Here is a 16,881-nt window from a genome sequence, read left to right on the forward strand (position 1 = left end):
ATGACTAACAAGAGTTAAAAGAAATGACAAAACCTAGCACTATTAATTTATATGTTTGAGGAGGGCAATTCGACTATGTATCAAAACCTTTAAAATGTTTATCCTTTAATCTAGCAATTCCACATATTGGAATTTTGCCTAAAGAAATAACTGGACAAGTACACAAAATGTCTGTGTGGATATCCACCACAGCCTTTTTATAATAGTAAATATAATCTAAATATCCATCTGTGGGAACTAAAGTATGGTACCTCTTTTTTTTTTTTTAATTATTTCTTTCTTTATTTTTGGCTGCGTTGGGTCTTCGTTGCTACGCGAGGGCTTTCTCGAGGGCTTTCTCTGGTTGCAGCGAGCAGGGCTACTCTTCGTTGCGGTGCACGGGCTTTTCATTGCGGTGGCTTCTCTTGTTGCAGAGCATGGGCTCTAGGCGCGTGGGCTCAATAGGTGTGGCTCGCGGGCTCCGGAGCGCAGGCTCAGTAGTTGTGGCGCACGGGCTTAGTTGCTCCATGGCACGTGGGATCTTCCTGAACCAGGGATCGAACTCATGTCCCCTGCATTGGCAGGCGGATTCTTAACCACTGCGCCACCAGGGAAGTCCCAGTATGGTATCTCTGTACAATGGAGTATTATGCAGTTTTAACAGTGATGATTGGTTAGTGTTTACTGACATGGAAAAAAATGATACTAATGAGTATGTGTAAGAAAATCCTATTTTTCTGAAATAGGCATGTGTGTGTATACATCCATAGGAAAAACGTTCAGAAGAATACACAGCAATATATTAGCAGTGGTTATCTCTGAAAGGTGGGCTTACGAATAAAAGATTCCTGTTCTTTATACTTTTCTATATTGTTCAAATTTTTGTCAATGAAAATTTTTATTGTTATAACTTTAAAAAGCTATTTTCTTTTAAATTATACTTTTATCATGCTTTTTATATAAATTCACATTTGTAACATTTTATTAAGATTGCCTCAAACCTCTAAACTGGGCAGTGGCATGGCAATTATTCAGCTAAAATTCAACTGGCTTCTGCATCAGGTGTGATCTCAGGTTCCTAATTGCTAAGCCACAGCTGAAGGCTCCTCTCAGACCACTCCTTCAGCAGCTTCTCCCCTAAACTTGACCTCACCAGTAATTTTTTTCCTGCCATGTGTTTTGACTCTCCCAGCCCCAGTCTTCTGCTTTTAATTTTCATTTGACTGCTAACCATAGCCCAGGCAGAAATACTAAGAGGAGACAATCCTTAAATAAAAAACAAAACTCCTATGGCCGTAAATCACAGCTTTACTTCTGCATCTTTCTCTAAATCAGCTAAGAAAAATTCAACACAGATTTCTCAAAAGTTTTCAAACTGAAAAGGATTGTACTTCAGAAACAGGAGTTCTCTGACTTCAATCATCCAGTCTCAGAGACGAAAAAAGATCTTAAGAGGTACAAACTACCATGTATAAAAAAAAATAAGCTATAAGGATATATTGTACAGCACAGGGAATATAGCCAACATTTTGTAACAACTTTAAATGGAGTATAATCTATAAAAATTTTGAATCCATATGTGGTACACCTGAAACTAATATTGTAAATCAACTATAACTCAATAAAATTCTTTTTTTATTGCTTTTTTATTTGAATTTTATTTTATTTTTTTATAAGCAGGTTCTTAGTTATCTGTTGTATACATAATTAGTGTATATATGTCAATCCCAACCTCCCAAATTAAAAAAATCTTAGTGGTCATTTAATAGAACCCCCATCACATGCTTTAATATTGGTGACCCCAAAATGTCAGATAACAAAAGAGTGGGGGACTCACTACACAAAAACCACCCAGAGAGTTTTAAAAGAATATAGATTTCTGAATACCACTCCAGACATTCTGGGGGAAGCTCAAGTATCCCTTATTTATTTTAATGTTCTCTAAGTAATTCACATGCACTGCTAGTTTGGAAACCCCTGGCCTAACCGTATTAGTCAGTTATTGCTCCATAACAAACAACCACAAAATGTCAGCAATGTGCTATAGTAAACATTCATTTCTCATAGGGCTGGGGGTTGACTATAGGCTTGGCTGGATGGCTCTGCTCTAAACTGCAGGTTCAGCTTGTCTTGGCTCCTGTGTACAGGTTGAGTTCTGATCTTCTCCAGGAGTATTCGCTTTGGGGTCCCAGCTGAAAGGGCAGAAGCTACCTGGGGGAACCTCTTTTTATGGAGGTGGTAGTGGTACAAGGGGCATGCCCAATTGTGCAAGCACTTTTCACACCCCTGTTTGTACATGTCTGCTAACATCCCACTGGCTAAAGCAAGTCTCATAGCTGAGCCCAAAGACATGGGGGTAGAGAAGTCTATTCCTTTTATGGAGGTAAGAAGGAGTGACTATGGAATGAACATTTTTTAACAATAATCTATCAGAGATCCCATACTTGAACACCGTTAGTTATGCTCTATCAGAATGTTTTCAGTTCCAAGTAATAGAAAACAAACACAACCCGAATTAACTTAAACTAAAAGAGATTTATTGGCTCAGGTTTAAAAAAAAAAAAAAGCCAGAGGTAGTGCCCTCTCCTGTGAGTTGGTTTTTGTCCCCAGTAAAGCTTCATTCATGGAAAACATTGCATTCCTTCAGGAAATCTTTGTGAGCATCAGCTGCATGCTAGGCATCACAATAGCCTCTGGGGGAAAGAGATAGTCCTTCCTTGCTGGGGGAGGGGGAGGGCGTACATCTAAAAATTAATCATTACAACTCAGTGTGATAAACACTAAACAGACACAGAGCGGGGACGGAGAGGAGGAGTAAATGGCAAATCCTACTTCACACTCCCAACCCAGCCAAAATTCAGGCCTTGCTGGACCTCCTGCTGGAGGGTCTAGCTGCATAATGAAGCCCTGATAAGCAGTAATGAGAACTCTGGGACTGACAAATTGGCCCTGGTAGGAGAGGATCACAGTACTTGAGTTCAGTCCAGAAACACTGGAATGATTTATGGTGCAGCCCCAGTGCAAGCCTGGTACTGACCTCTGACCCAACTCAAGAAATTGGACCCCACTTCCTAGAGGGGGGGGTCTTTTTAAAAAATGAAAAAAGTGGGAAGTTCCCTAGTGGCCTAGTGGTTAGGATTTTGGGCTTTTACTGCCGTGGCCTGGGTTCAATCCCTGGTGGGGGAACTGAGATCCCACAAGCCTCAAAAACAACAGTAACAACCAAAAAAAACAAAAAAACAAAAACATGGAAAGAATGGATAAAGTCATTCATTCATTCAGCAAATTTATACTAAAAGTCTACTCCTAGTCCCTGAAAATACAGTGATGGATACAACAGATCTGGTCCCTGTCCTTATGAAGTTTACTGTCAAATATTAATCAAACAGTTATACGAATAAAAGTAAAATTGCAACAATGTTGACAGAGGCTATGAAAGGGAAGGTCAAAATCTGAAAGAGTGATACTTGTGCTAAGATCAGGAGGATGAGTAGGAGTTAACTAGGTGAAGAAGGATTGTTCCATGCAGAGGGAACATCAGAGCAAAGGACCTGTGAACAAGAGGGTCTGAATGCTGGCCAGCATAGTGGGGACAGAGAACAAGATCAACCGGCTTTAAACTTCATTCAACAAATATTTACTGAGCACCTACTATGGACTATGCACTGTTCTAGATGCTGAGGAACAACAGTGAACAAAACAAAGTCTCTGCTTCTCACAGAACTAATAGTCTAGTCGGAGAGACCCCATAATAATATTGGTGGAAGAGAATAATTGTTGGGTTGAGCCATGACAATAGTAACTATAATTCACTGAAGACCTGCTGCATCCCAGGTACTGCCAGGCACTTCCTGTTTGTTGTCACTGATTTTCCCACCTACCCTGTTGGTAGGTATTAGTTCCATTTTATAGATGAGGAAACCGAGGCTCATGAGGTTAAGTAACCTACCTAAACCACAAAGCTAGGAAGTTGGAGTCACCTGGCCCCATCTGACTCCAAAGCCCCACCACATCACGAGCTTGAGCAGGTGGAGAAGCATCATCACCCGATACAAGATGGAGCAAAGAGGGCTTCCCTGGTGTCGCAGTGGTTGAGGGTCTGCCTGCCAGTGCAGGGGACACGGGTTCGAGGCCTGGTCTGGGAAGATCCCACGTGCTGCGGAGCGGCTGGGCCCGTGGGCCACAACTACTGGGCCTGCGCGTCTGGAGCCTGTGCTCCGCAACGGGAGAGGCCGCGATAGTGAGAGGCCCGTGCACCGCGATGAGGAGTGGCCCCCGCTCGCCGCAACTGGAGAGAGCCCGTGCGCGGAAGCGAAGACCCAACGCAGCCAAAAATAATAAATAAATTAAAAAAAAAAAATGGAGCAAAGATTGGCACCACTAATACTGCACCCACCAAGGGGTGTGCACAAGTCATCCTGAGCCCCCTGCCAGCGCGTCAGGAGACTTTTGTTGGGGCTTCTTGTGATTACATGCAGGGATTATTGTGATTACATTGCTTGTAATTACCACTCCAGTTGAAGGCACCGTTCTTGTTACCCACATGGCCTTAATGGTCCTCAGTTCTGTAGATGGGCAGAAGCCAAGGAGGCCAGGGTTACAGACATCTGAACAAAAAAGTGCTATGGGAATTCAAAGAGTAGCCTTACTCTGCCTGAGGAGAAGAGACTTCAGCACTATAATTCTGTCGATTTGAAAGGCTTCTCACCCAAACAGTCCCTGTGAGTGGGTAGAGAGACTGAGGAGGCATCTCTGGGTTTTGCCTGCAGGTCTTCTTGTCATTCAATTGTTCGGTATTGCGCTGAATACAGAATGAAGATTTTCTCCATCTTTCAGCAAATGGAAATTTTCAGCTGCAATTCAAAAATTTCTGCAAGGGTTTAACTCATAAAGGATTGTACCAAAGAAATAGCTTCTCTGACAAAGACAATCACACATAAATTGCAGTAAGAGGTATAGCATAGTAATTAAGAGTGTAAGCTCTGGAACCAAAGCATCTGGTTTTGCATCTTAACTCTGCCACTTGCTAGTTTAATGACCTTGGATAAGTTACTTCAATTCTCTGGACCTCAGTTTCATAATCTGTAACATGGAAACAGAATTTTTACTTACTTCATAGGGTTGTTGTAAGGATAAAATGGGTTTGCATAGGTAAAGTGCTTTGAACAATGCTTAGTACATTGTAAGTATTCAATAAGTAATTGGCTAGAGGTAGTAGTGGCATAATAAGCAAATAAATGTTAGCTGTTATGAGTGGCAATAGCCATTAACTGCATTTATATACTAGGCTAAGAGCGCCACTTGTGTTATCTAATGTAATGCACCCAGAAACCTAATGGGGAGGGTGCTATTATAATATGATCCTCATTCTGTAGATGAGAAAACTGAGGTTTGGAGCAGTTAATTATTTGTCCAAGGTTACACAGCTAGTGGGCAGTAGGACTGGGACTCAAATCGAGGTCTGTCTGACTCCAAAGCCTATGGTCACCTTAAGAGTTAAAGTCAGCAGTCAAAAGAGCTCATCTGACCTGGCTGGCTACTAGAGAGACCTGCAGGAGGGCAGCCTGATGACTGGCAGGGGCAGCCAAGCTACTGGAGGGGAAAGTTGTGACAGTTAGCCAGGTAGGTCAAAGGGAAGGTACACGAGGTTACAGGCAAGAGCCTGGGAACTTGAGAATGGCATCCATTGGGCTAAGAATCATGAAAGAGAGATAAAGCAAGGAGTTAAGTACACGGAGGAATTAGAGCGAGTCAAATGGAGCTAAATAATTCTATTTTACCACTGTGTATGTTTAAGTATGTCAGCTTGACTCTGTATGTACACATATGTACTGAGCATATGTCATTTGCCTATGTGTATATATATATGTAATGAGTATATCAGCTTGCCTCTGTACATATGCATAAGTGCCAAGCATATGTCCTTTTACTCTCTGTGTGCATATGTAGGGAATGAGCATATATAAGGTTGCCTCTGGGAGAGTGTGTATGTCTGCATATTTGAGTGTGACAGCTGGACCCTGTGTTTGTACATGCACATTTAAATGTGTGTATCCATGCACACATTACTGTATACAGCAACTCATCAGTACATGTACATGTGAAGTTGAATTGAGTCGGTGGTTTTCTAACTCTTCTCCCTTGGCAACCAGTTGAAAATTATTCCCTACAGTCTGATGGCCTTGGGACTCAGCATCAGGGTCAACATAGTTAGACTTGGCACTTAATCTGGGTTCCTAATTAAGGGAGTTGTAAAGGTGAAACAGCAAGACCACATCCTAAAGCTGTTTCTCTCAAAGCAGAACAATAGTGGTGAGACTTTGGGCAGCTCTGATAGTGGTGACTTCAACAACAATGGGAGCAGGGGTCAGGGCAGGGCATGGAAAGCAGTGACAGTAGCCGTATTCATCCAACAATATATAGAGATTGCCCATTATGTGCCAGGCAACCGTGTTAGGCAGTGAGGATGCAGAGGTGAATCGGATAGACACAGTCCCTGTCCTATTGTCTAACAGGAAGTCACACTTTAAACAATCAATTACAATTATGAAGGGTTTTGCAAAGGATGTGTAAAAGCACCAGACAGGGACCCCTAACTCCTAGGGGTTGGGTACTAGTACCAAGGAAAGCTTCCCCTAAGATGTGATATTAAGCCAAACCTGGGAGACTGGTGAAGAGTTAGAGGGGGGTAGAGAGGGAACAGTATTCTATGAGAAAAGTTCAACATGTAAGAATGATAAAGAATAGGGCAAGTTTAAGAAACAGAGAAAAGGCAGCTGTGGTTGAAGCCTGGAGAGTGAGGAGTCAGATGACACAAAGGATGAAGTTAGAGACCAGACCACACAGGGCCTTTTAAGCCAGAATAAGGATTCAGATTTTATCCAAAGATTATGAATGGGGAATAACCTGCTCAGATTTATGTTTTTAAAAGATTACTTGGTTATGAAACACTGTAAGTCAACTATACTTCAATTTTAAAAAAAAAGATTACTTGGTTATATGCATGAACTGTAAGGTATGTTAATTGTATCTCAATGACACTGTTGAAAAATAGCTTGGGCTGTAGTGTGCAGAATGGATTGGAAAGGCAAAATGTACCCAAGAAAATCATGGGAGAGCTATTAGTGGTCTAGGTGAGTGATGGTGGTGGCTTGAACTAGGGAAGATGGGGATAAGTAAATGAATTAGACAGGTTAAAGAGGTAAAATCAACAGAATTTGATGACTGACTAGATGTGGGAACTGAGGGAGAGAACATATCAAGCCATGGTTATCCCTAGGTTCAAGGGTGTTTACTAAAATAGCCACCTCTGGAGAAAAAGCCAGTTTGGAGAGAGGATGAGGAGCTCAGTTGTAGGCACACTGAGTTTGAGGGGCCACTGAAGCATCTGTAACAAGACATCCAGTAGCAGTTGGATGTGTAAGTCTGGTGCTCATAAGAGATTTACAATAGACATGTAAGTGTGGGAGTCATCAGAGAAAAAATTAATTGAAGTCATAGAAGTGGGTGTGACAACTTAAAAGTATATGAGATACAGTTGACCCTCGAACAACATGGATTTGAACTGCAAGGGTCCACTCAATTTTTTCAATAAATAGGTACTATAGTACTACACCATATGAGGTTGGTTGGCTCCTCCAACGCAGAGCTGTGGATTCGGAGGGCCAACCATAAAGTTATACTCGGATTTTCAACTGTGAGGAGGGTTGGTCCCCCTAACCCCAGTGTTGTTCAAAGGTCAACTGTACTATAAAATTAGAAGAGGGTCTAGCCTGAATCCCTGAGGAATTCCAATGGAGGGAAATGTGAAAGAACTGCCAGAAAATTAGGAGGAAAACCAGGGAAAGAACAGGGTCACAGAGACCAAGGAACAAAAATGTTTCAAGAAGGAGGACATGGCTAACTGGTCAAATGCTGCTAAAAGGTCAAGCAAGATGAGTACTGAATAGTGTCCAATGGATAGAGTCACTTGAAGTCATTGGTGATCTTAGCAAGAGCGATTTGGTAAAGTGGTAGGGGCAGGATCCAGATTGGAGCCTCCTGAGACATGAGTAGGAAGTAGGAAGTGGAGACAGAACGTTTGGACAGCTTGGCTGTGAAGAGAAGAAGAGAAACAAAGCTAGAGGTGACTGGGTGGAGGAGGGACTTTTCGAGATGAGACTGTAAAATACTTAAACAATGATGGAAAAGATCCTGGGATGGGGGAGTTGACTATACAACACAGGAAAAAGGATAATCAGATGTGTAAGATTCTTGAGAAGACAAGGAGGCGTGGAATTCAAAGCACGGATGGAGGGACTGACTTTTGAGGGAAGACACTTTCTTCTTTGAAACAAGAGGGAAGAGTGGAGGCTGATATGGGGGTGGGGTTGGGGGTTGTAGGTATGGTATTGGTATTGAGACACTGAGGAACATCCTGGATCTTGGCTTCAGGGTCTCTTTCTCCAAAGAGAAAGGGGTGGAGTGGGGATAGTGGGTGGGGGAGTGGCTGCATCAAAAGGTAGCTGAAGGCAGCTTTGGCCCCCTGTAATCTCCATCAGCTCCCTCTTAGCCTTTGCACCCCAGTCTTCATTACCATCTTTGCTGTGGGCAGTTGCAGTCTCTCAATCTTATGTAAAAAGTTACTTTCTCTTTAAACTGACTTCTGACATGCAATACATACAGCAAATACCACTTCAGATCAAGTACCCCGACCCCTCCCTTTCAATTGGATTACTGCCCCAAGTCCCTACTACACAGCAATTTGGGGTCAGATTTGAGAAGGAAGAGAAAATTGTGAAGTGGTCATTGATGATAAAGGAAGAGAAAGCACATGATTTTCCCCAGTAGCGCTCAGGAGAGATCGACAGCACCAGAGGCAGACACGAGAGGAACCCTGGAGTAGGCGTGCTTAGAAGGAACTCAGGAGCCTTTTCTCTCAGGTGGGCATTTATTGGCATTGGAAAAAGAAAACAACACCTCCTACTACTCACCTCTGGCTCAGGAGTTCTAAGGGAGATGGCCTCTTATGAAAGTTGGAGCAAAGTGGACCCTATGCTTTCTGAGTAGCCAGGCGTGACTTGAAGTGACCTAAATTCAGATTTTCTCCAATCTGGCATACCTTCTTTCTGTATAAATGCTGGCAAATGGTCAAGATTGGTTTAATCACCATTTTGAAATCCCCATGAAATAATTGATTTGAGTAATGATCATTGATGGATGCTAAAACCATGGGGTGAAAGGTGGCTGGGGACAGGATATTCAGAGAGACTTAAACTATCACCCCACATATAACTAATTAACTATGAGTGAAAGGAAGTAACTTTATAATGGAGAGATCTAGCAGATGCTGCCTTCTCCAGGTGATCAAATTTAGCCTCACCAATGGTGGGGCAGCTTTAGACCATGTGGCTCCTGAAACTATGTAAAGAGAGGTACATGACGTTATCTATAAGATAGTCTTGCCAAAGAAGTTTAACCTGAATCTAATCACGAGGAAGTAATCAAATAAATCCAGAATGTGGGGCACATTGAGGAAGCCTGGACTTTAAAAGAAATTTAATGTCATGAAAAACAACAAAGGAGAGAGATTTCTTCTAGATTAAATTAGACTAAAGACACAAAACAACCAAATGCAATAAACCTTGATTGGATCTGAGAAAATAAACAGCAATAAAAGACATTCTTAAGACAACTGGATAAATTTGAATGTAGACTACATATAGAAGATATTACTGAGTTAATATTAATTTTCTCCAGTGTAATAATGGAATTGTGGATGTAGGAAAATGTTCTTATTCTTAGTATATGCATGCTGAAGAATTTAGGGGTGAAGTGTCAAAGTCTGCAACTTTCTTTCAAGTGGTTCAAAGAGAGAGAAAAGCAAACTGTTAACAATTGGTGAATCTAGGTGAAGGGTAAAAAAAGGATTTTTTAAAAATTCAATGCAATCTATTTCATTACTTCAGACTTTTTTTTGCCGTGACCTTGGATAGCTTCATGCTTATAAGCATAAACTGTGCTTCTTAATATGCTAAATTAGATTGAAATCTTTAAAAGCATCATAGAAAGAAAATTGCTCTGCAAAGCTTTTTAGACATAAAAGAACTTCTAATTTGTGTAGGACTATAAGTGAAGATATGGTAAAGTGGGAGAGAGAGCCATGAAATAATAAAAAGAAAACTTTCTGGGAGTTGAAGACCTTTGGGTCTAGCACTTAACCACCGGAGATGTCCGTTTCCTCATCAGCAAAGTGGGGCTAATTGTATCGCCTTCATTATCCTGCTGTACAGGCACAGGAGAAACAGGATATAAAAAGACTTTATAAACTGGAAATGGGAATGGAAATAAAGTGATTTTTGTTATCATACTATGGTGATGTCCTATTAGCAGTGGTTCTTCAACTTTATTACACCTAACAAGCAACAGGGAAGCTTGTTAGAAGTTTAGATTCCCAGTCTTGCCCTCAGAGATTCTGATTTCAGTAGGTCTGGGCAGGGGCGCAGAACTTGCTTTGGGAAAGCACCCCAGAGTCTCTGATGCAAGGGATCTGAAACACTTAGAGAGCTGCCCTGGAAGTTCCTGTGATCTAAAATCCTTGCTACTCAATGTTTGGTCCATGGATCATCAATATCACTGGTACCTGGAAGCTTGTTAGGAATGCAAAATTTGGCCCTAGCCCAGACTTACTGAATCAGAATCTGCATTTTTAACAAGATGCCCAGGTGATTCTTATCCACGTTAAAGTTTGAGAAGCACTAAATGGCAAGACTGATGGGTGACCTCTCTTTTTTGCCTTGGTCACTGATTCTCAGCTTGCTGTCAGACAGAATTGGGTACCACCTTTGCCGTTGCTGATACCTTTAACCTCACTTAGCTTTTCTCTGCTTCTCTTTGTTTCTGGCTCATCAGTCCTAGCAGTTGTTGATAATCATAACCAGCCATAAGCAGACTAATCAAAGCATACTAACTCGGGATCTAAATCTAGTTAAGCTAGGTATGTGATTTTTTTTCTTACTGTGGTGAAATACCATAAAATTTACCCTTCTAACTGTTTTTAAGTGTAAAGTTCAGTGACATTAAGTTTATCCACATTGTTGTACAACCATCTCCAAAACTTTGGGTATGTGATTTTGAATAAGACACTTAACCTCTCCAAGCTTCATTTCATTATCTTTAAAATATGGATAATATTACCTACTCCTACAGAGTATTTTAAGAATAAAATGAAATAATAGATGAATGTTCTTAGCACCCATAGAAAATATTCAATAAATGCTAACTTCCTTCCATTTGAAGTAGGTTTTCAGGCAGCCCTGGATGTTTACAACAGATATCATCTACTGAAATCAACTGATAAAGTTTTAAAAGCAAATACAAAAATCTACATATTCTGGGCACATTATTGCCTTAGAATAGGGCAATCTGTAAAATAGAAGTATTCTATAATCTATAGAAATGGGCAATTTAAAAGAGCTAAAGTAAATAGCAGCCAGTTACAACTTATTGGGAAAATTACATTTTGGGAAGCAACAACCTTTCTGTGCCCATTATATAGAAATTCTTCTGTTGCCTATATTTAGATTGTTTTAGAAACAGTTTAAGTACAATCATTATGCTAATATCAATAACTTTCACAAATAGCACTTTCAACCTTGGGGCTGATCCACTTGGATGCATGATTAGAATTCCATTTATGTGCACATTATCTTTTAAGGAGAATGCTACATTGAAAACTTGTGTCACATGCAGTAAATTGAAAAGATTAGTTTAACTTCAGAATTAGACTAATTAGAACAGGGGAAGGAAATGTAGACATCCTCTCCTCCAACACCCTTAATTTACAAACAAGGAAATTATATTAATCCAGAGAATGATGAGTTACCAGCAAAGCTGGGACCAGAGCCCAGGTTACAGGAGTGTGTCCTGGTGTCACGTGACCTTGAAGGATGGGTGACACTTCAGCAGCACAGGTGATGGGAAGGGGTTGTAAAGAGGCTGAGAGCACTCCAGGCAGAGGGATCAACAGAAGTAATTTCACAGAGCCAGGTTCTGAAACCAAGATAAGTGAGTTCAGGGATTGTCACAGAGTGGGGAGGCTGGAGGGAGAGATTAAGGTGAAGTTTTGTAATGGGAGAAGAGAGTCTTGGACTGTCCTGTAACACAGAATACCAGAAGAAAGGTTTAGGGATTTGCGGGGGGGGGGGGCTTGATTTTATAGTTTATGTGGCCCTTTCATATGTATATTCTCATGTAATCATTATAGCAATCTTGGAAAGTATTTTACAGATGATGATCTAATATTCAGGAGGCCACATTCTTTGCAAAGCGAAGATGTGAACTCAGCCTCCGAATAGAAACACTGTGTATTCTGATTCTTAAAAGCATGAACTCCAGAGCCAGGCCACTTGGGTTCAAATATCCCTGGCCCATTTAGAAGCCATATGACCTTAAGAGAAAAAAATAATGGCTAAAACTTACAGTGTTTGTGTGCCAGGCTCTGTTCTAAATACATATAACTAAATACATATTGCTCATTTAATCCAACATCCCTATGACATATATTCTATTATTATCACTATTTTAAAGCCTCCGCCTCCAAACAAAGAAAGAGAGGAAGGAACAGGGACGCAGTTCCCCCCTAGATTCTCTGTTCCTCGATTAATAATATAATCTCAACCCCTTGGTATTCCACTCGTTGCCTCCCCACTTGTGACACTGTGGTAAATGAGATTATTGTTCAAATTTTTCACACCCTCCCCTCACCTTCTTAAGAGGCGTCTACTTCCCTCCCCTTGACCTTTGGCTCAGCCACATGACTTGCCTTGGCTAAGGAGATATTAGCAGATATGACACTGAAACTTGAAATGTGCTTCCACAGGTGGGCTTGCCCTCTTGTACTTCTGCCGTCACCATGAGAAGGGGTTCCCCTGGGCAACTCCTGTCCCTGCAGCCTTGGGCTCAGTGTGACCACATGAGAGCAGATGGGCCCCAGCAGCCCCCCAGATTTCCCAAAGGCTGAGTGACTAGAGTGACCACCTTCCATTCCTGCAGAAAGTGTAACACCAGCCCATCCAAAAACTCTTTGAGACTCAAGGATAAAAATCTAGAACCACATGCACCTTACCAGCAGAGCACCAGTGTGAGTTTCCTTCTTGGTTACTCTGGAAGCTAAACCAGATGATGAGACAAAAAGGAACTGGAACCTTAACTTCTGCTACTATTTACAGTAGTTCCACTGTAACAGGTGTCCTTTTGATTCAAAATAACCAATTTCTTAAATAACAGGGTTTGGAATTTTTTCCCCCCAACAAACCCACAAAAGAGAAAATTCAGACCAGAACCTAATTCAATCTCTTAGCAGTTATCGGGAGTTAAGAAAGGGAGCCCAAGTTTATGGCTAGAGAACCCCCTACTCTGATGAACATACATGGTGAGTCTTTTCCCCTCACACTAGAGGTGCTGTGAGAATATTTTGCAAGTGGAACTGGAGCTGCGATCCCCTCACTCAGAAGTAGCAGGATCCCCATTCTGTCCACTCTAATCAGTGTCAAGAGTGAAAAAACCTTCACGCACAATCTGGGCATCTGGATAATGTAGAAATGGAAGTTTTCCACCTAATGTTGACAAACTGCACTGTTAGGATAATAATCAGCTTGCAAACCCTATTATACTGGGTAATAAAGGCTCAATAGATATGTTCTTTAAAAATCTTACATAAATCACTCTTCTATAATCAAATCTCATTCTAAATGAACCAAAGGGCTGTTTAAGGAAATACTATGTTGAAAACTTTCACACACACCAAGAAATCACTCTTGTATCTGTTATGGAAGTTTTCTGTACTGGGTGTTCCTAAACCATGGTATCCATGGGGTACTTCCTCTACAGAGCAGCATCTCTACAGGGGGGCATCCATATCACAATGACAACAATAATATTAAAATGCTTTACATCACTCTTTATTTCAAAAGTGCTTTACTAACATAGACTAATCTTTACAACATTCAAGGGAGGTAGATAAGTATTACACCACTTTCACAGATGGAAAAACTGAGGCAGAGATTAGTAAGTTGTATTGAAGGGCATAATATACGGCACAATTAGAAAAGAATTTGTTGCAGACATGCATCACTGGTGACCTTTTCCGTGACTTCTGAGTCCCACCAACACAAAAGTAGCGGATGCAGCAAGGAAGCAGATGGTCGATATTTTGTCTAGTCCAAGGCTACACTTCACCTTGTTGATACCACATGTTGAATATGCTGGTTTGGGGCCAGTATCTCCCTTACACACATTCTCACATGACTCCAACTGTAAAAGGGGGGAACAGTGGAAACTGCTGTGGGTGCAGAAGGAGGGGTTGGAGAAACAGGGCTGGGAAGGCAGAAGATAGAAGAGAAAAGGGCAAGGAAGAACAAGAGGACCAGCTGGGAAGCAGCCCAACAGAAAGAAAAGCCACAGCAGAAAAGAAGTGTCATTCCATTTGAACAGCTCAGACATCCAGAGATACTATTAAAAGGGTAATTCTTAGCAATGACATTACAGAGCCACTCTTCTTGGCTTTGCCAAATATAATTATCAGGTCCTTCTGACATTCCCAGGAGGCAAAACCATTCCTTTCCCCTGGTCCAGACCAAGTGCTGATGTAATTGACCTGACACTGCAGAAGCTGTTGACAGCTCAAATGCACTGCCCCACCATACCTCTCTTCTTCTGTTTTTTCTTAAAAAAAAAAAAAAAAAAAAAGCCAATGCATTTTAAGATTCTCCCTGAAAAGTTCCTAAAATATTTGCTAATTTTTAATGCATAGTAAGGTAGGATTCTATGTTTGATTTTTGGAAACAGGCTGTAATAGGGATACACGGGAATTAACATCCCCTCTCAGCCAGTGTACCTTTACACATGGGACACTTAAAAAATACCCTGAAATTTGTGGATGCCAGCTAGAAAAGAATTGAAGCTCAAGATAAAGAAATCCAGTTGAGGGACTTTCCTGGTGGTCCAGTGGGTAAGATTCCGCGCTCCCAATGCAGGGGGCCTGGGTTCGATCCCTTGTCGGGGAACTAGATCCCACATGCATGCTGCAACTAGGAAGCCCGCGTGCCGCAAGTAAAAAAAAAAAAAAAAAAAAAATAAGATCCCACATGTTGCAATTTGCAATTAAGACCTGGCACAGCGCAGCCAAAATAAATTAAATAAATAAATATTTTAAAAAATAAAAAAAGAAATCCAGTTGACCCTTGAACAACATGGGTTTCAACTGTGCTGGTCCACTTATACTCAGATTTTTTTTTCAATAAATGGGTACTACAGCACACCATCCGCAGTTGATTGAATCCCCAGATGCAGAACTGCAGATACAGAGGGCTGACTGTAAAGTTATAAGGGGATTTTCCACAGCTGGGGGTGGTGGGCACCCCTAGCCTCCAGGTTGTTAAGCGTCAACTATAGTCTTTCCTGCTCTTTCAAGTGTGAAGCCATTATAAGAGATGGTAACTGATGCACCACCAGCTGCAATGGAGGTACTGATGGCAGAGGGAGCACCAAATTGAGTCGGGGGACAAGGACCCAGCAGGGAGGGGTTAAAACGTCAGATGAACAGGTGCAAGAGGCAGCACAGGAGGCTGAAGAGGCAGAAGTCAGAGCAAAGAGGTGACAGCCAAAGAGGAGATGGGAGGAGGTGCTGGTGTCTGAGGCTGAGTGGGTGGGAGCAACTGCACTAGTTCATGTCTAGGCCTCTCCTAGGATACGTCAGCCAGAAATGCATCCGTTCTTTATTTCAATCAGCATCATTCTTTCCAGCATCTAGCTTTAAAACTTTACCCATCCCCTCCAACAAAAGCAACGGGCTGCCAAGCCTGACTGATTCCACTTCGGCAACGCCCTTCACGTTGGTCTCCCTCATTTCTTACTAGGTCCTCCTATCATCTCATCCTAACCAAACCCTCCTACCTCATCTCCTGGACTCCAGTCTTCTCTAAACTCAATTCCATCTTCTAATCTTCCTCCTGGAGCACAGTTTTGATCATGTTACTGCCCAATTTGGAAATTCCCCCATGTCCTCCCAATTATGTGTCTCACCGTCTTGAATCTTCAACAGGACCTTGCATCTAGTGAAGTTCCTCTCCTTTCTGAATCTGCACCTACCAAAATACCAACTCTAAAGATTTAGCTCAAATGCCACCTCCTCCAAGCTTTCCTTCAAGTCTCTTCGCTCTCTGCTGAGCTTCAAATGCTCTAGAAGACGTGCCTGATCAAGTACATGATAGCTGTGTACAAGCCTTACATCCCCTACTGGGCTGTATCCGTGATTTGGCAGGTCAGGGGATGGTGAACTGTGTCTTAGTATTTATCAGTCAATTCTCTACAGCACCTACCAAGAAATGATTATTGCATTTCCACCTCAGGTAAGGAACTACTCAAAAGTGGAATGAATTGGGATGTACCTGTTCATGAGTGGAAGCATTACAAGTATCCTGTAGATGTGATCTGGCTCTCAGGATAAAGCAAATCCACGATATAGCTTTGAGGGATGGGGTGGGGGGAGGCAGGTGGGGCTATTTGTTTTCGAGTCTAGAGACCTAGGACTGAGGTTCTGCTTTGCTGTTCACTAGCTTTCAGCCTGGTGCAGGTGGTTCTTCTCTGAGCATCATTTCCTCACTTCTGCAGGACTTCACATGACTAAGGACCAAATGAGACACATTTGTGAACTCTACACCAGTGGTTCTCAATCCCAATTGGGCATCATCACCCCCTGTAAAGCTTCCAAAAAATATAGAGGACCAGGCCTCAACCCAGGTAAACTGAATGAGAATCCCCTGGGAGTGGGACCCAGCGGGACTAATTTTTTATAAAATACTGTTTCTAATGCATACTCAAGGTTGAAAACTGTTATAAACTCATAAATACCATTAACAGTAG

This window comes from Eubalaena glacialis, chromosome 9, assembly GCF_028564815.1.
Source record: "Eubalaena glacialis isolate mEubGla1 chromosome 9, mEubGla1.1.hap2.+ XY, whole genome shotgun sequence".
NCBI classification, from domain to species: Eukaryota; Metazoa; Chordata; class Mammalia; order Artiodactyla; family Balaenidae; genus Eubalaena; species Eubalaena glacialis.